Here is a 20,458-nt window from a genome sequence, read left to right as displayed (position 1 = left end):
AATATTTGAGCACAGCTCTGAATTAGTCATGGGTGTGTTTTGCCCGTACATCATTAATTCCAATCCAAGTGTCATCTGCAACTCCCCTTAAGAGCCAGGTGCAGCAGTACCTGGTACTGATAATAAACAGTGTCTTCATCTTTGCTGAGGAACAGGGATGTGGTCCTTGGCTGCTGGACTCTCTGGTCCCCTTGTTTAACAATCATCTGTCTCATCAAGAGCTCTGTTTGACTGCATAATGAGAAAATACACTGATATTTAGCGGAGGGGGACGAGGAGTGCTGAGGCATGTCTGTGCATGTGTGGTGATGTGCTGATCAGGTAGGACAGGTCATAAAATATTTCCGATCAATATCAGTTGGGATGCATATTGATGATATTATCTGCAGCGATCCTCCAGCAGCACAAACACATATTTGCGTATCTCTTGATTAACATGCACACAAGGAACAGCAGATAGAATTCACTGATGATTTAAAATTCCTGACTCGCCATCAAGATCCATTAGTATTTCATGTTTATTCACTATAAGTAACAGGATGACATCAGGATGACTGATATGTAATATTATAATTATATATGTGTTATGATGTGACAACACTATGGGAAAGGTTGAATAATATTATAATGTTTTTTACCAGGAGCAGCTGCACAACATATTTATATATTTACACATATAAATATTAATTGCATTAATTTATATTCAGTACATTAATTATTTGTCGCACCTGTTTTAAAATTGCTTTTCCTAAGCCATGGATTTCAGTGCCAAGAACTGAGTCATTTTTAATGAGCACCCTGACTGATTCCAAGTAGAGCCCTGAACTGACATAGCCTGCTAATGAACTGCAGCCAAGCTGCTGTGTCTTTTACTTACCGTGGACCTGTTACAACATTCAGGGAATACAGTGTGTGACCATTAACCAAACCATCCAAAGTGTAAGAAAACAGTAGTGAAGAGGCTACTTTGCTGTCTCCTGCTACCCACTGAGAGTGCGATTACATGAATTTTCTCTAGGTCTGACTCAAACCAGCGATGCTAAACAGTGTCCACAGTGAAACTTTCTGTTGTCCCTTGGAGACAACCCAGCAAGCCCTGAGCTCGACATTGACGTGCAGAAATAATAATAACCATCCTAATCGGAATCCAAAGCATATAAGTGCAAGAGTTACACCGTGGGTGTTATTAAAATTATTAAAAGTTTTTTTCATTCTGTCTAGAAATTCCATCTCAGTAACTGATGTCTATAATCCTGTCCTTAACCTTTTCTATATTGAGCAGTTTTTAATCTTCCCTCCCTCCTTCAGGTAAAAGAGGGACCAAGGTGGGGGAGGGCATGAATAATTATGTGTGACCTAATGTGGAACGTCTTCTTGTCAACTACATTAGGACCCCCTGTCAGGCATTGTGTTTGTATGAACAATATAAAGAAAGCAATACAAACTGTACTGGTACGTTGTAACCATAGATTTCACTATAATAATTGTTGTAAATGCTTCTGTTTGAGGATGGAAGGTTGTGTTGGCAAATTCTGAGGAGCATAGAACTGGCCAGGCCATCCTGATCCTGTGTGGACATATGTCTTACTGCTCACCCATCTGTTGGCCTGGGAGGGACATTCTGGCATATTAAAAAGAGTAAGAAAAGTAAAATGAATACATAAATAAATAAAACAACCAAAAAAGTTTTAAAAATCCCACCCTTATTTTTAGCATTCATTTTGTATATTGTTATGAATAAGGGGTTGGCTGTCAGCCATTCAGCATTTTTAGACAATGTATCCAAACTTATTTGGCAATCGCTTGAATTTTCCTCCAAAGCCCCTGTGATTCTGACATCTTTGTTTTCAATGAAATGTTTTGCCAGCTATCACATGGATTAGGGGCTTAACAGACCACAGTCCTGGTTTTGGTGCATTTATGGGTGCAGTTTGGTACAATGGAGGAGATGTACCTAGGCTGGGCTTTTTTTTTTTTTTTTTTTTTCAACAGATAGTGGTGGAGCTACATTTTGTTCCACCAAGTTTCATCTGAACTTGTTTTAATACACAAGAATTAGAGATTATATGAACTTGACAAGCTGAGTTGAAGGTGACGCCATTAGCCGACAGAGATTAGTTCACTTCACAGTGCTGCTAATTTTCCTGCGATGTTCTGAAACTCTTTTGCTTTATCATCATTTTTTGTCAATTATGGATACAGTAGCAGGGAGGCATCTCTATCCAATGCTCCAACCTCAACTGGTTTCTCTTGATGGGAAGAACAGCAGCTCTGCTCGGAGCCTTTGAGGCAGAAACTCATTCTTGTACTGAAAACCTTTCTTTATGTTAGACGGACTTCCTTCTCCCTGCTTAAAACAACTTTGTGTAGTGATCGCAATATCATCATAGCCTTTAGCAACAAATCGCAGTGTTATGTTAACGCTCTCATAACATAATGCTTCCTTGAAGTCTTATGCAGCTCAACCACTGTGGCTCAGTGGTGTCAGTCAGGTTTAGATGAATAACCCTCCAGCTTGATCAGTCCTTTTGTGTGGCATCATCTCTTCAAAGACTGCATTCAGTTCATCAGAGAAACTGACTGAATGAGTCAGTATTAATGGCAGGTCATATGTGTGTGTGTGTGTGTGTGTGTGTGTGTGCTTGTGTGAGTGGGTGTAAATTGGTTGTAACTGTATATGTTATGGGATGTTGGCGAAACACACACAGTGCGGAATTTATCCACATCGTTACAGTCGCTCAAGGGATATGACCCAGTTTTGGATATTTATTAATAATTTCTTGGAGCCAGTCTTTGGAAACAAGGGCACTCATTCTTGCCGGTCAAGTTTCATGAATATTTTTCAGCCTGTGAGTAGTTGGATGGCAATCATTTTCCAGAGAGAGACTGACCCTGACATTTGCATGCTGCAAAGACAGATGGTGGCGAGGTGCGAACAAACACACAAATGCAGCAGTTGATGTCTCAAGAAACACATGAGCTCATAGAAATAGCGGGCACATATCACACTCATGTAAACACACAGCTGCTACTGGCTGAGACATAGGCTATTAATTCCAGGCAGCAATTACCACACAGGAAGCAACAGATATTATAATTTAGAGGGTTGAAGAGAGAGTACAACATCTTTCAACTTTTTACTTTAAGATTTCCCTCAGCCTGCTCACATGAATCAACAGTTACAGTTGTATTTAGTTCAGTTTGTTTTCCTCCTTTTCAACCTTGATCCTCAGCTGCCATTATCTGTGGCGCTCCTCAAGCTGTGTGCATGAGGAGCGTCAGATAAACTTACTTGATTATTTAAAACTCCTGACTCGCTGACAAGAATGGCGCAACACAACTTGGGCACTGGGCGTCTGAAACTGGCAAAGAGCGCATGTCGCTTCGGGCCATTAGATAGAGCCTTTTTACTCTTGCAGGAGGATGTATGATTTGTGTGTGTGTGTGTGTGTGTGTGTGTGTGTGTGTGTGTGTGTGTGTGTGTGTGTGTGTGTGTGTGTGTGTGTGTGTGTGTGTGTGTGTGTGTGTGCGTGTGTGCGTGTGTGTGTGAGTGTTTTGCTTCAGGTAAAAAAAACATTTAGTCAGATAAAGACAGTGGATACATTTTCAGGCTTCACATCTTTGCTACTGTTGGATTTTCATGCACAGAGAGACCTGTCTGCATTGATGTTAATATATGACTTCAATTTGCATCACAGCTGGAGGCATGCCACTCGTCCCGTGTAAGAGACTCCCTCCCAAGTTGAAATGACTAATTTGAATCAGCATTTAGCAAATTAACATTGACATACAACATCTACTGATTTAATTTATGCAAATATGGCTTCTCTTATACATATTCTGCCATTTCTTCCTCATATGGCGTGAGAAACATTTTGTACAGTATGTGATATTTCTCAGTGGGTTATATTTCTCAATCAATTTTAAGCATGAAAACATCCCTTTCATCCCCAACCTTGATAGAAACAGTTCTATGAGTTGGTGTGAGAGTGATTATAGATGCACTCGCTCAGATAAACACTTATGATCTGGATGGGAGTTGGGAGATGGAGCCGCTCAGGTTGTCTGATTTTCTGATGGCTTCTCTCTGAGCCCAGACTACCTGCCTGGCTTTGCTTTCATGTCTGAAAGACCCACTCACTTCAACAGCATCTCAGTCCCAGCAATGATTTAAAGTCCAGCGGGGGACCCTGGGTGAAATTGCTGTCTGTGGATTGTCAGACTAAAACTTCCTTAGTGACCAGGCAGTCTAATTTGCAATGGCTCTGCAATTTTACAGTTCAGTCAGCCCTGAATAACAGCTTCATATGTGGATGATTGAACCAGCTGTAATTGCTGGCATCTTTCAATGTATTTATCTGCTTTTTCTTTCAATTCTGCAGATTTTGAGTGATCAATCTGACAAGGACTGGTTCAAAGCAGAGCAGAACGGGAGAGAAGGCGTGATTCCCAAGAACTATGTCCAAGTTAAACCACGAGGGTAAGTCAAGATTCAAGGTAATAACTAACATTTCAGAGTAGTGTTGTGCCAGCTGGCCATTGTCTTCATTATTGATTCTTTTTCTGATTGATTTGTCTATGGACAACTTTTTTGTTATTGTAAATCAACTTTGGTGTTGGAAACAAGACTTGAACTGAAAAGGGAAAAATTGACATTCGGAAGCTGTACATAAGACACAAATCTTTAATGTGCAGCCCAAAAGTTAATTGCGTCACACAAAATGTTTGTTTATCTCCAAACGAGGGGAGGTACGAACACCAAAATGTATTCTGATTAGTAAAACCTGGAGTAGGCCTGACAGTGTGGAATTTCCTTTTAAAAATCTCAAATCAACTTGGAAATGTGGGCACAGGGGATCAGCCCTTTACCCTGCCCTCCCACACCCAGCTTCAATCATAGATGGTCACTGCAAAGTGCCTTTTGAATGGCCCACAAATGAGCCTGCTGATTGGTAGTTCTTTACAGTGAATCGTGGCCATGATTGACAGGAAGACGAGGAAAACCAATTTTTCTGCCACAGAAAAAAAGATGTCTGGGCATGAGGTGGATATAATAAATCACATGTTAATAAATATTTAATTCACAGTCCTCTCATAGTGCAAGCACAATGAAAGTCTGTGCATCTATCATGCAGCACCACATGATAGAAATCCCAATTTGTGCTCAGAGTGACATTAGTGACATTAGCACATTTCAAGGCCTTTGTGTGGGTGAACAAGCTTTTATAAATGAGGCCCCAGATATGAAGAAAAACGTCACCCAGTACAATGGTGTGGCTCACCAAGTTTTTACATTTCTTCATCAGACTTGTTAGTAGGAGCTCCTCATTGTTGGTTCTTTTAAAGGTATTTGTTACAAGCAAGAAAAATCTTAAATGTCAGTAGACTTGTCTTTTAAAGACAGCAAATCCGATTAATCCAGAAAGCATGCATGCATGACTGAGCCAAGAAATGGAAAATTAAATTTGTGTCTTAATATTGGACGCTAATGAGACCATTTTTGGATATTTCATAATACTTTGTGACTCAGGCAGTAACACTGGACCATCACAAAGTGCAGCCTTCTTATATAATATGGACAAAGCCAGAGACAAGAATATTGAATGACTGCATGACACTGGCAGTGTAGGGCAGGGATTCAAATGTTTCTTCATCATTTCAGACAAGTAAAAATTTTTTGAATTTGACAAGTATTTAACTTTTATGTCATTTAATGATTCAGACACATCTGAATATTTACTCAAGTGCGAGGAGGAGAGTGCAGGAGTCTTTTCCTTGACTGAGCTGTATTTTCTTCATTGTGGCACTGCAATACGCTACAGCAGCTGAATATGAAGTCTCACCCATATTGTTTTTTCTTTGACTCAAAGTGCCTATTTTGATGGTGAGAATGTAATAATGCCTGCTGACATCAAATCAAACCAAACCAACCACCTTAGGTACAATAAATTATGGTTTCCAGGCTGTCCAACTGGGTGTCCCAACCCAGCTAGCAATTTTCTGTTCTAAAAAAGTTCTGAGAATGTTACCTAGAATGGGCTCATAATGTTTTCAGCGGGAAGTTTTCTTTAAGTTCCCAGAATGTTTGAGGACAACGTTCTCTAAAAACATTCTAAAAATATTTTGTGAAAACCTCTTTAGAATGTTCAGTGACAACATTGCTTGAACGTTATGCCCTTCTGTACTTGAGAACATTCTCAGCAGGATGTTCAGTGATAACCTTAAAAGGTTTACTAAAAGCCCTGTTAGAACATTATGCCCAAATGTTCTCAAAACTTTTTTAGATGAAAGTTTTTAATGTTCGTGGAATTATATGATTTTAGAGTTGAATAACATGATTTGAAAAAAATATATAAATGTTTTGCAGTAACTTTTCATTAAAATATTTAAACATTAAAACACACAAATGTCCTCACTAGGATCACTGATAATTTCCTTAACTATTGGAATTGGACTATTAACACATGTACAAGTTTGATAACATCAATATTCAAAAAGTCTCTTAACAGAATTATTTATTTATATTTTTTTAGTTAAAACAAGGGTTAGGGTTAGGTTTTTTCAATTGCACCTTCCCCACTCAACACTCAGCTAGAACCAAAAAGACAAAAGCCCCCCGACATGTGTATTTTAAACCTAAACCTTAACTTTTTGGCAACAATAATAATGTAAAACGTACTGTAAAACACTTGTGTTGATCCAACCATGTCATCCTCCAAATCTTAAATGTCAGCAGACTAGTCTTTTAAAGACAGCAAATCCGATTAATCCAGAAATTTTATTAAAAAAATTCTGTCATCTGTTATCTAAGGCCTTAAAATAAGTCTGAAAACATGAGAACATTCTATAATATGTTACCTCACCGACATCCCCAAAACATCCAGAGAATGTTACAGCTAAAACTTCCTTCCTTTGTTAACATATCACATTACAGTAACGTTTTAGAAAAATGTTTTGGGATTGTAGGCCATAATAATATTCTGAAAACATTTTTTCATAAATGTTGCCTTAAGAATGTTCTTCCTTTGCTATTTTGTAACATTATGGGAATGTTTTATAGAAGAACATTGTGTAATCTGTTACTTCAACAACATCAACAAAACATCCTCAGAATGTTGCACCTAAAACATTCTTCCTTTCTTAACATTAACATTATAGGAACATTATTTGAAATAGATAGATACTTTATTGATCCCGGAGGAAATTCAAGCATCCAGTAGCAATAACAAACATCCTCAAAATGTTCTTTGAACATTAGATAAAAACGTTTTTTTAAGCCATAATAAGACTTGTAGGGAATGTAAGCCAATGTTGTGGGAACATTTCCTGCTAGCTGGGAAGTCCTGCAACTTAGAAATATCCCAGTTTTCAACATTCACTATCAGATTGTCCCGATTTTTACTACAGTTTAAATAATCATTATGATATTTAACTTGTTTTTATAAACAATGCACTATGTCTCTGAAGTCAACACTAATTTATCTGTATGTGTGACAGTCAATGAATGTATCGAAGGCAGGCGTCATAGGCTGAACCTTAAATAGCATGCCATGTATAAAGTCAGTCTTTGCTACAGAGCTCTGGGAGGCTTATGGGCTTTCAGACTGAACACGAAAAACAGCTCCGTAACCTATTATTTCCTGCACTGAACACCATGGTGAGCACAATGCAAACCACATTCTGTCTGAAACGCCTTTGCACCTTTTTTTCAGTAGCCCGTCACATGGCGTCCATGGTGACAAAAGGTGCACTGGGTAGGTGTGCTTAGGGCTAAAATAATTGTCCCCCACGCCTATGGTGCATGAACCAATGATACGCTTCAGGGTCCTGGCTTGGGGCTTTGAAAGTGTGGTCATCCCAGAGCAAATAATAGAATTAAACACACCTGATTGGCCAGTTGTGTAAAGTCATGGAACAACAGGAAAGTGGCTACTTTGTAAGGGCAGGAGTAGCATTGTCTCCTGCACTAACAATGAGCTTTCTTAAGCACCCAGGTACACGCTTGTTGTAGTCTTGTTGAAGCTACAGACACTGCTGATGGTGAATGTGCGGACAATTGTAAAGTGATATCCACTCAGCTGTCTCCCACCAGGACATCTGTCTTTAATGTGGCACTAGATATTCTCCACACCGCCTCTGTTCATCCTTGACAGAGAAACTCTCTCACTCATCAGTTTCTTGGAAACGTGGCGAAAAAGGCCTCAAAGCACATTGCAAGCCATGGAGCGAGGCAATTATGATAAAACCATGATTCCATGAGTGTCACAATATTTTGAGCGTGATACATCCTGTCCTCTGACGCTGTCGGACGACAGGACACTGGCAATCATGGACAGTGCCTCTCACCCCCTCCACAAAACTCTGGACAAGCTTAAAAGCAGCTTCAACAACAGACTCATTTAACCCCGCTGCCTGAAGGAACGGCACAGGAAATCATTTTTTCCTGGTGCCATCAGACTTGATAGCACTTACTCCAAAACGCACAAATAATACACTTTAGATTATTATTACTGTTGATACTGCGACTTATCCTCTCATACCTTATGTTCCTATTTTTGATTATATTTGCATTTGAATGTACCCGCTGCTATAATAACCTAATTTCCCCTCAGGGTTTGATAAGATCTACTCCAGCACAATTACCATGGTTGCATTCATGTCAATTTCTGGTATATTCCATTTCTATTTTATTTCTTTTAAATTATTTGTATCAGTTTTCATCTGATTTTTAGAATGGCATTTTATCTTAATTTAATTGTTCAGTTTTTATTGCTTGAGGGTCTCAGGACAGAGGATGTCGTTCACTGTACAGATTGTAAAGTCCACTGAAGCAATGTGATTGTGAATTTGGACTTGATAAATAGAATTGATTTGATTGGATTTGATTGCTTGTGGTTTTTAATGTCATTACTCTTTGCCAGTGCAAAGCAGTTTGAATCTCCTCCTGTGGGACATATTCTAGACAGGCTGGCAGTCTGTTGCAAAGATAACGCGCATACCGCATGCTGAATCGCAGTTCAGGGGCTGCTCACTTCAAAGTCCACATTTCAAGGCTACCTGTGATATTTAGTTCGAGGAAAATTCAGTCTTTCAATACCCAGACATGCTGGACACAGTCAGTTTCCAATGATGTTTTTGAAGCAGTTTCTAGTTTGGCAACATTATATCACCACCACATGTCCTGGTTTCAACTTTCAATCCTTACCTCCATAAAATTGAGAGCAGTAGCAGCAAAATCCCATCAGCTCACCAGAAGCAGCGTAAATAGCCAACAATAGAGACAACTCATCCCCTTAATCCCAAAAAAGTCATGACACTGTAAATAAAAGACATAAAACATAATTAAACAGGAGATGAGAATTTGCGTATTCCTTCCGACGTTCTCGATTAAAAACGGTTAAACAAGCTGCATATGTTGAACGCTCCAAAAACACCTGTTTGGAACAGGAACATTCCACAAGTAAACAGACTCAGTGGCAACAGGTGACAGTATCATTATTGGACATGACAGGCCCACATTGTTCACAAGCCAGAATGGGGCGAGGATCGCCACACTGTGAGACATATGATCGTATAAAAGATATTACCACAAGACTTTGTTAAAGTGCTGTTGGTAAACTCAGTTTGTTTGCAAAAGAATGCACGTGTCATGTGTCACACAACATCCCAACTCTTTTTGGAATCAGGGCTGAGCTGCATAAGAGTGTCGTTAACATCAGGCCGTTAACTCTACATGTGTCAGGATGTCATAGTACTTAACTACCACTTTGTCAGCTACCTGAGGGCAACTTCGGTTACATTTTGACATTTTTTTTAGTTGAAGTTTTCAGTTCCTTTTTTGGCAATCTCTCTCCCATCTTTCTAGGTTGCCTAGTCAAACTTGTCAGGTCCAAGAAAGGTGAGTTTATGCCTCGTCTCAGTGCCTCTGGGCGACTGTAATTAACGTTAACTGTGTAAATGCATCTTTGTGCTGATCTCTCCTAGAGAATCATCTTAAAGCAAGTCCTCCTGGTTCTCTGTACGAAACACCTTCTCAGTCCGTGTCTTTTAAAAAATTCAGCCCCTAAATTGGAATACAGCTACAGAACAACAACATAGTCACTGCTGCTGAATACATGAAGCTACAGGAAGGTCAGACTCAATAATAAACAAGTGCAAGAAATATAATGCATTTTGTTTTGTCAAGAGAATCCTCTCTTACTTCCCTCAGAGTTTAGGTGTTAAGAGCTGTATGTAATGGATTTATACTGTAAATGACCATCTATGAATCACATTGCTGGATTTCTGCCCCCTCAGACTAACGTTGCTCAAAACCTTACGTTCCGCAAGAATTGCATTAAATCCTCATGGGTCATTTATGAGATGCTGACAGACAGACAGCCTGCATCGAAAACAAAACTTTAGGAACAATAACACACCTTATGTTGGTTTTCTGAGCATCTTTTGCCAGAGAACCACCACATGAAAGCATTAGATTAACATTAGATCTTTATGAGTCACCTAATTTATTGTTTTTATCCTTTATTCATTATCTCAGCTAAATTTAATGAGCTCTATTGTTTTCCTGTGGGATAATTATGAACTCTGGTGTTGTGTTTACATCATAGGAGTATCTGTGAATAATTTCCTGTCTCCCTTAACCTGCAGTGTTGGTAATGAAAGCTTAGCTTTGCAAGGTACTGATTAATCAACGATGGATAAAGTTCATCCACAGCAAAGATAGATATAATAAAGTCAAATTCTTACAAATAATGCTATTCAATTAACTTTATTCCAAAAGTGCCACTTCTCCACAGGCCATACACAAGCAAAAAAAAAAAAAAACATAAAAAAGAAAACAAAGCAAAACACAATACTGAGAAAGTGCAAGAAAGTTAATTGAATGCACGTGTCATGTGTCACACAACATCCCAACTCTTTTTGGAATCAGGGCTGAGCTGCATATGAGTGTCGTTAACATCAGACCGTTAACACTGCATGTGTCAGGATGTCATAGTACTTAACTACCACTTTGTCAGCTACCTGAGGGCAACTTCGGTTACATTTTGACATTTTTTTAGTTGAAGTTTTCAGTTCCTTTTTTGGCAATCTCTCTCCCATCTTTCTAGGCTGCCTAGTCAAACTTGTCAGGTCCAAGAAAGGTGAGTTTATGCCTCGTCTCAGTGCCTCTGGGCGACAGTAATTAACGTTAACTGTGTAAATGGACCTTTGTGCTGATCTCTCCTAGAGAATCATCTTAAAGCAAGTCCAGCCTGACCTTCTGGTTCTCTGTACGAAATTTTAAGTTTGGCTTTGTTTACACTTTCAGTCGGTCCGATGCCTCTGCCTTCCGCCTCAGAGTGCAGGTGGGGATGTCGCAGTAAACAGGATTATTCAATCAGCCAGGAAACTTTTAAGAGGGCATGCAGAAACTTCTTTGAACAAATGTTAATAGGTAGCTAAAATCAATGCTCATGAATAACTGACATGAAAGGTATTCCAGTAACGAATGCATTACCTGGACATGTCTTCACAGTGTTCAGGATGACAGAAAAATGAGGCTGAGGCTGGTCGAAGAGGTTCAATTACACCTCAGGAGCAATGGGAACAGCCGCTATTATGTTATGTTGTGCTGTTATATGCTGCCCCCCATATAATGAATTACACCTTTAAGTGCTTGAATCACAATGCAAATATGAATGTAGCTGAGTTTAATTACATCTAGTTCACTCCCCATTCATTTTCATGCTAATACAAATTTTGTGGTCATGACTCTGCCTACAAGACCCCCTCTTTACCCCTGACCTCAAAAGACAGACATCCTATCAGTGTCCAGGTTTCATTTTTTTTCTGTGCTGCTGACTTTTACAGGTGGTATCACGGGAACATGCGTCAAGTCCAAGCTGAAGAATTTCTGAGTAAACAGAGGGATGGAGCCTTCATCTTCCGAGACAGCGAGAGCACTCCGGGGGATTTCACCCTTTCTGTCAAGTCAGTTGTCATTTCACTTGCCTCCAGTGCATTTTCTGTCAGTACACAGTCTTTGCTGTGTTTGTGCGTGAGGCTCTGAACTCAGGCTTTGAGAGACAGATCGACATCTTTTACAGCAGGGATTCACCTGTTTTGGTCCCGCAGCTTTGGTTCTGCCCCGCAGAAAAGCTTTGCACGCCATCACAACCTAAAATCAAAACCCACTTTTAAGTGTAACTGGGATAACGTGGGGCATCTCTGTCTCTGCAATCGAAACAGGACGGTCCTACTTTAAACTGGCAACAAACTAGTTGTTTGTTTCACTGTATCGTTATGACTTACATGTTAAATGCACAATGTAATGGCTTTGGTATGATGACAACATCTGCATTTTGATTGGTTCCCTTGCGTTCACTCAGTGGGCATGAAATTTCCCTGGAAAATTAAGAATTTGCACGCTCTTCCAGGCAAGTTACCAGGGCGCCCTGAGCCTGCCACCGCTTCTCTATCTGCTTTCACATCTCCATTATGAGCCATATTAAGCCATCTGGTCTGCCTGGTGCTGCTTAATCAGTCAATCATATATTACTGAAACGATCTGTGGACTGTGGAGTTCATATGCAAGTGTATGTGGGCGTTCATAGACCAATCAAGGAGCTCTGCCGACTCCTAATAGAAATGTTAGGTCTAGTCTAGGCACTTTACTTGATTCCCTTGATTGTCTGGAGCGTGTCAGATGTGTTTTTCACTTCGATGCAACAGAAATGGTTCCTTTTTATAAATACAGCTGACATCTCAGCCGTGCCTCACAGGCATTAGCACAACCTTACTAACTTAAGCTCCAAGTTTATTTTTTTGACATTACAGGTGGAAACAGAGTTTGATTTCCAGTAATAAGGCACTGAATAAATATATTTATCTACATTTTGCAACCCAGGCGGAGCAGAGTGTGTTGCTGTTTGTAATCCCGCAGCGTCTCAGTCCAGTTTTGCCCAGCAGCTGTGAGGCAAGTCACAGGAACTTCTTGCCACAAGTCAACTTTACTGCTAACTGAATTAGTCACTCAGTCGAGCTAATACCTCCACCAAGGCCCAACAGACCCATTCAATTCAATCAAGCCTAAGGCAATATCAAACAAAACATTTTCAAATCAGCTAGGTCCAAATTTTTTGATCCACATCAAATTGTACCCACCAGCTGTTGTGAATGTTGCTCATCAAAAGATACACATTATCCCTTGAGAAATTAACAAAAAACTTCTTAATCTTGTCCAGATTTGTGGTGTTTGATAAGAAGCTGCATAGTTTGGCAACGGAACCTTATCAATTTCCCACCCTGACAGTTATTGACCGGGTGACATTTAGCTTACTGAGCTTAAATGGTTGGAAGAGGCATTAAGGCCATTTTGTCATAAATGCAGAAAAAATACACTGAGACTGAGACACAGATCTGATAAGGATAGGTCGACCCCTGACCACATATTTCTATCTCCTGCGCAGACTGTCGTCCATAGACAGAGTGCTGTTATCGCTGCCTTGTCACTCAGCTGCCTTGTTCAAGGTGACTTCTTTGGGTAAACAATTCTACTGTCCGTCAGCTGTCATTCTGACAGCGTGATCGTTGATCTTTAAAAGTTTTGTCAGAGCAAGCTGTCACTTTGTACTAGTTGCATGCGATAAACAGAATGTGAGAAGTGCCTTTCATTTGATCTCGGACCTCAGATTCTCGCCATCAGCAGTGATGTAACGCGAAGAAACACACACGCACAACTGCCGGCACTTCATTCTCACCTTCTCTTTAAGATAAAGGTTGAATGAAGGTCAGTAATAAAAAAAATCTTGAAGTGACACAACACTATTTTATGTGGAAAGCAATGATTGCATTGCAGCGGTTCAAACTTAACTTTGTTTTCCCGCTTTGAATCACGTATCACACCCCGTCAATCAAATCTGATTTGCTTCCTTGAAGTTGCCCTTTGTAGCTTTCTTTGATCAACAAACAAAAGAAAAGTTCTGTTTTCTTACTAACTTACTGTTTTTTGACAACAACAACTCCTCCAGGTTTTTCAAATGTCATTGCTTCTCTCTCATTTTCATCCTCGTCAGGTACGGCAATGAAGTGCAGCACTTTAAGGTCTTGCGCGACGGAGCAGGACGCTATTTCTTGTGGGTGGTAAAGTTCGACTCATTAAACCAACTGGTAGAATATCATCGCAGCTCCTCTGTATCCCGCAGCCAGACGATCTATCTCCGGGACGTGGAGGAGATGCAGCAGGTCAGACGTGTACACAAACATGGGGCGCAACCATGCACACTCAAGAGCCTGCACAGACCAAGAGGCCAGAGGCCAGCACCCAAAGGCTGACAGTGAATAACACATGGACATAGTTGTCCAACTGTTTCCACTCTTGAACACTGCTCTGCAACTTTTGATCATATTAGAAGATGTTCGTCAGTAGATGAAAATATTTCCCAGTTGTCATGGCAATGTAGATCTTCCAGTTTTCATTTTTATGAAATAGAGACGGCTGAGACGACGGAAACGGCAGCATAGAGCAGCGACTAAGTGAAAGATGTGGTGCAGATGTTTTGTCAGGCTCAAAGATAAAGTTTCTCATTATACAGCACATGCACACGTTGGCTCACACACATCATACAGTTTTCTAGGGTTATATCAAATTATTTTTTTCTGTGCATTTTTTCAGAAAGATTCTATGAGGAATTTTTGAGTTTTGAATGTCAACAAAAAACCTTTCAATCTTCTTTCAAATGCAGACAATGCAAGTCAAGGCGCTGTTTGACTTTGAGGCCACGGAAAAGGGTGAGCTGAGTTTCAAGCGTGGAGAGATCATCCAGGTCCTGGATAAAACTGATGCCAACTGGTGGAGCGGTGCGTGCAACGGGCACACCGGCATCTTCCCCCAGACTTATGTGAAAGCGGTCAGCGATTAAAAGTGACCGTACCTGATGAAGTGAAAAGCGAAGGGAAGATGTCTTGAATGACCGAGCTGCACCACACCGACACAGAGAGGGCAGAGCACAGGAGAGCACAGCGGGCTATTACTCCTCAAAGTCTGCACGGATCGAACGTGAAGTAAACAGGGTTAGGTGGGGGTGTGTTGGGTTGTTAGTCAAACTGCTGATTGAATTTGGTGGCAGTCGATAATCGCATTGAAAAACTTTCCACTGAACTCATCTGCCAAAAACAGCTAATGCGGAGATGTCAGACGAGGTGGCCAATAAGTAATGTGTTTACATGATTTGGGCTGATTTGGGATGCTGGATAAGTTGGGTTTTTTTGTTTTTTTGTTTTTTTTCAGTGTTACTACCTAATGAACTGCATCAATCTTAATAATGGGGTTTTTGATCTTGTGTTTAGCTCAATCTTTGTGTAAAGGAGAATCTTTTCCTTTGGTTCAGCATGCAGCATGAATAAAGTTTAAAACTACATTTCTAGATTCATGTTTTCCATGATCATAACTTTGCTTTTCATATTTTCAAACAAATTAGATGTCAAATGATATAATTTGACAAGCACAACTTTTGTGTTGTCAAAATCAGCTGATGTGAAATTTCTATTGGGTGCATTTGCTCCTCGTTGTTTACGTCTCATCTCTTTATTGCCTGAGAGAACAGAACTGGTTTACAGGGCAAACCACTTCCCTTGAATGTTGAGTTCACGAATGCTTCTTGAGATATAAAATGCTACAATTTTCGTGGATAATTGAGATTTAATGAAAAACTAATGAGGGATGTTTCTTGCTTAATTATATCTCATATGCATAAAGCGCTCATCTAAAAATGTTCTTTTTTGCGTGCATGTGTGTGTGTACATGATGATTCACTGATGAATGGAGCAGCACATGATGAGTGTGCTGCTCCACGGAAATCCTTGAGAAATACGAGCATGTGAATTAAAAACATTTTGTGTGAGTGTGCGCATTGTGGGACGTAATCAAATGGACTTTCTTTTACAAGTTAAAAAAAAAAACACATTTTTCAAATTCGGACAGTGAGATAAATAATGAATCATTTTATTGTCCCACTTAAAGCAACATGATGTCACTTTTTTACCTTACAATAACAGCTTCAAAATCATGATGATATAATGTCTCTCACTTGTGTCTGCACTATGTAACTTCAGTGAGAGGGAAGGATCACAGCGTCACATACATACATGTTTACTTCAGCATACAAGTTTTCAACACATAACACTGTCATGATGTGATTGAGTTCTGTTTGTAGTCAGCACCCATATTACGTCTTACAAACTGTGAAGAAAAAAAAAGAATTTGTCATGTGCTCTTATCAACTTACTGTATTTCCAGTCAGTTGTCTGCACACATATCTTTCACTGATTCACAGCAGTGCATAACTTTATATGTAACTGGTTGGTGGTGTTATGAGATCACATATTGGATCAGATTGAGCTGGCATGGATGTGTATGGATTGTAAAATTAAATTGGTGTAATGCGGCTCGAAGCAGAGACAGCAAAATGTCTTTGAGAGGTCTGTGGTCTTGCACTTTTGCAAAAAACACTGAACATTCTTTTACTGGTCGATTGGGGGGGGGGGGTGTTGAAAGAAAAGCAACAAGAGTCCTCTTGATTGTATGGTAGAGAAAACACAATAAAGTGCCCTCTAGGTTGCAATTCCAGTGTATAAAATGCAGTGAAGTGGCCTCTAAACACAAAAAATATATCATGGCCGCCCATTTTCTCAGCTGGGTCCCGAGCTAAGAGAGGGAGAAAACGATTCTGCGGTTGTGTCTTTAAAAAAGAAAAAGATACATAACAAAAACCTTCTTATAAGCCTGATTGCCCTTGTCATTTCCATGCCTCAGCTAATAGACTTGAACTGAAATAACTCCATTAAATTGTCCTCACCACACGCCGTGCACAAAGAGTGCTTTCACCACGGTGAAAAGAAACACAAACACACACTCTGAATGGTGAAGATGTTCAGGCATTGTAAACACAGCCTGCAGGATCCTCTCTGAGCGGTTAGTGCCACCGCATGGCCACACAGGAAGAAGAGCTGTGGGCTACAGATTAAATGAGTGCATCATCAATTAGGTTAAGTGTAATGAAGTGGTGGTCCACCAAGTCAGACTCGTTACTCCAGTTACACTTTGCCTAATAGAATCTCAAGGGGATAACACAAAGATTCAATAGAGTTTCCACTTGAAACTTGAACAAGAGAAATCAGAACTGAACAGAAATTCCATCCGTTTTGACTGAGATCCTGACTCAGCCTTGAGCGTGTCAGCTCCCTCGAGAGGACAGCCGCTCAGAGAAGACCCGCAACCGCATTTTAACCACTGAGGTCAAGCTCTGGGAGAGTTCTTGAGCAATTATTCTTGGGTCATTCAGTTCATCCCAACAGAGAGAGTAAACAACTAAAACACCAAACTTCTTTAGACTCTGCTAGAGCTACAGTTGAATATCACACAGTGATGGAATGTAACATTCCCACAAGTACTGTAATAATGCAAATTTTGAGGTACCACTCAGTGCCACTCCATAACATTTTGAGGCAGTAACGTTGCAGACCTCATGCTGCACCAGAGAGAGTGAATTTGAAAGTGCTGATTCTGAATAATCAGAAAAAATGGCAAATGACAGATCCAGTAATTGACCAGGCTGATACTCGGTCAACCCAGAGCATACAGTTTAAACATAGGCCTACATTAGGTATGTTTACATTTGACATCTAATACATAAAGACTTTTACTCAAGTACTATTTACATGAGTGACTTTCACATTTACTAAGATAATATCATTACTTACCACTTTTAGGTGCTTTTTACATCACTGGCAACAGACGCGCAGTAACTCCTAGATTTCTCACAAGACCACCTTTGCATCCATACAACAAGGACAAAACTGTTCGGTACGCTTGAACCAAACCACTGCTGCTTGTGCACTGCTGTTTCTTGCTATATGCAGACTATGTGGCTGCAAAGGGCCCCTGAAGCCACCAGGGGGCCCCCGTGCTGAAATAAAACGCCATCAAGTTTCTCACCAAAATCCTAAATTAATCCAACATTAAAGTTCACTAATTGTATTATTTCTTTATTGGAAACAACAACAATGACATGAGTTTAACTTCTGCTATGTGTGACAAAACATTCTACCTTCCAATAAGAATATGATGTTGCCTATAAGCTTCAAATAGTGCCTTCAAATAATAGTATTTTTAAAAATTAAATCGAAAAGGTTTTAAATCCTCCCACCATAGTTTGCAAAACAGGGACGACAACAACCACATTTTGCGTAGGGCTTCCAAAAAGACTTGAAACAGAAATGATCTGTAAAAACCCAGGAGTAAAGGTTTCTGCAAAAAACATTTGATGGCCACATAGAACCCTTCTGAGAGAGTGCATTCATTTGTTCAGTCGTACATCCAAACTGAGTTTTATCTGCATATGCATGAGAAATACTGAGTGAGGCCATGACATTCGGAAGATGAGCCAAAGGGACCAGAGAGCCTTGAGTATCCTGCAGACACTTCGTGAGCTGGGTGCACCCGGGCACATCAGGGGGTCGTCAAGATCTCCAACAGCAATTACTTTTAGAGAAAGGGAGACAGAAAAAAAAAAACAGAGGCTTCAGATTTCCACGTCTAAAATCTTGTTGAGTGTATTGCAGTTGTATGGCTGTCTAAGACCACATCCCTCCAGAGACTGAATCAATCAACCATTTACAGACTCATGTCGTGACCCATTGTGTAGGCTTAAACACAAACAAAATAAAACCCAAACCATTATATTAATCATTGATTACTTTTCCATCTGGCAATTTTTTACCAGAGCCTCAATATGAAGTTTGGAGTCGTACTGAGCTCACTGATTGCTCTGATGTTGTAGAGCAGACTATGTGCTGGGGGGGGGGGTCAAGTTTTTTTGCTGTAACTATGATGAAAACTTGCTGTGATAGAAATGTGCTCTTCAGAGACAAAGGGTAAAAGGCAGAACACAATCCCAGCAGAAGAACCCCTCTGTAGCCACTAATGGGAAAAAAAGATGTGTGTGTGTGTGTGAGGAAGGACAAACAGAGGGCATGAAAGAGAGGCTCAGACCCTTCATACTGTCTCACCTCATGCTCACCTGGCCAGTGGCTGCTCGAAGTCGGCGTGATTGTCGATTTTGGAAAACTAGGAACTCTCTGCATACCAGCTTTGGAGCTTTCTGCCGACCCAGATATCCCCACACTCAGAATGCAAAGTAGAGCAGAGTCGTGTTAGTGGGGAATACCAAACAAAAGTAAAGAGTGTGGGTGGACAGAGATGCTGCTCTGCCTAAATATGAGAGACAGCAGGGGACTCTGCAGCTGACATGTAGTGTGTAGCAGAAAACAGACTGCGGCAGATGAGTGTGCGAAGAGAGATCCAGCCTCAAATGGACTCAGTGGGAACACATGTGATCATACACAGACTGCTCCGCACCGGGATAAAGCTGATGATGATGTCTGGATGTACTGGCGTTAATCCAAACCACCCCCACATCTTGTCATTCTCACCCATTTACAGAGCGTCCTGGTGGGCGTGGGCATCGGCAGCAAGGCATCAAGGACTGCGCTGTGAAGAAGTGGAAGCATCACCTGGAAGGCGAGCAAAGGGAGCTGGCTGAGGCGATTGAGCAGGTATCCTGGGGAACATTTCATTTGGTTTAAGACATCTGAATGATGCTTGGCTCCGGAAACTATTTCCAATCTGTCTGCCTCCACAGAAGCTCACATGGGGTGAGCTACGGGCTACAGTGATTTCCTGATCTGCCCTATGAGCTGAGAAGTGTGGAGCCACCTTTTATACTGTGGCGCTGAAATACACGTCAGCGTCCTGGGGACAAGATTTCAGCTATTTCCCTGCAGTCACACCTGTGAGCTCAGAGGGGAGCAGACTAAACCGAGATAGATATTGTCGTCTTTCTGTGGCAAGGCCAAGCTCATCTGACTCCTGGGAAGAGGGTACATGCTGCCTCTGTGAAGAATTGGTGCAGTGCCAGAAAACAGAGCATGACAAAAAACACGTCATCACACACAGTAGGAGACCAGCTCGGCTATTGTCTAAATGATGTTCAGTGCGTATTCCTTGCTATTCATTGCAACTGGTGGATGTCTCCACACGATGTCTTAGGGGAGAATGGGCTGAGATGAGCCAGTTTTTATGGCTGATTATTTTACTGCCAAATTAAAGGGCTTATGTTTCGAATTGTAGTTACTAAATGGACATTGTTTCAAAGACATATATGACTGTGTTGCAGGGATTTCTAGTGACATTGCAATGATAACCAGCAAGCCCTTGGCCTGAGAACCTCAAGACCTCCTGTGAAAGCAGTATAAAAACCAAAACTCCGCCAATGGTCAAACTAGCTGCGTGGCTATCTGAGTGGACAAGTTAGCGGCAGTTAGCGGTTTCCCTGGTGATATGCTGCCCCTGTCTGTTGGAGCATGAAGTCAACAGGTGGCCAAGTCTTACATATAGCCCCTTTAAATAAAGGTAGGGAGA

The 20,458-nt window shown here is 40.7% G+C and overlaps 2 protein-coding genes and 1 long non-coding RNA gene across 4 annotated transcripts in view; 1 reads left to right on the top strand and 2 right to left on the bottom strand.

Annotated features, from left to right (window-relative positions):
- The window catches only part of mchr1a (melanin-concentrating hormone receptor 1a), a 30,001-nt gene extending 15,807 nt beyond the window's left edge, over positions 1–14,194 (bottom strand). Inside the window, exons 1-2 of the mRNA XM_037111331.1 lie at positions 13,982–14,194; positions 9,206–9,316 (exon numbers count right to left, since the gene is read on the bottom strand). The gene's annotated coding sequence lies outside the window, so the exon portion shown is untranslated. The remainder of the gene's footprint in view (positions 1–9,205; positions 9,317–13,981) is intronic.
- The window catches only part of LOC119026695, a 1,024,654-nt gene that overhangs the window by 947,337 nt on the left and 56,859 nt on the right, over positions 1–20,458 (top strand). The gene's annotated exons all lie outside the window — the stretch shown is intronic.
- LOC119027342 lies at positions 18,083–20,367 on the bottom strand. The gene is made up of 3 exons (XR_005077355.1): positions 19,471–20,367; positions 19,048–19,162; positions 18,083–18,520 (listed from the first exon to the last, which is right to left on the bottom strand). It is a non-coding gene; the product is annotated as an uncharacterized LOC119027342 (long non-coding RNA).

The sequence above is a fragment of the Acanthopagrus latus genome, chromosome 1 (assembly GCF_904848185.1).
Source record: "Acanthopagrus latus isolate v.2019 chromosome 1, fAcaLat1.1, whole genome shotgun sequence".
Classification (NCBI taxonomy): domain Eukaryota; kingdom Metazoa; phylum Chordata; class Actinopteri; order Spariformes; family Sparidae; genus Acanthopagrus; species Acanthopagrus latus.
The sequence above is the reverse complement of the archived record's forward strand: the minus strand, read 5'-3'. Positions and strand labels throughout refer to the sequence as shown.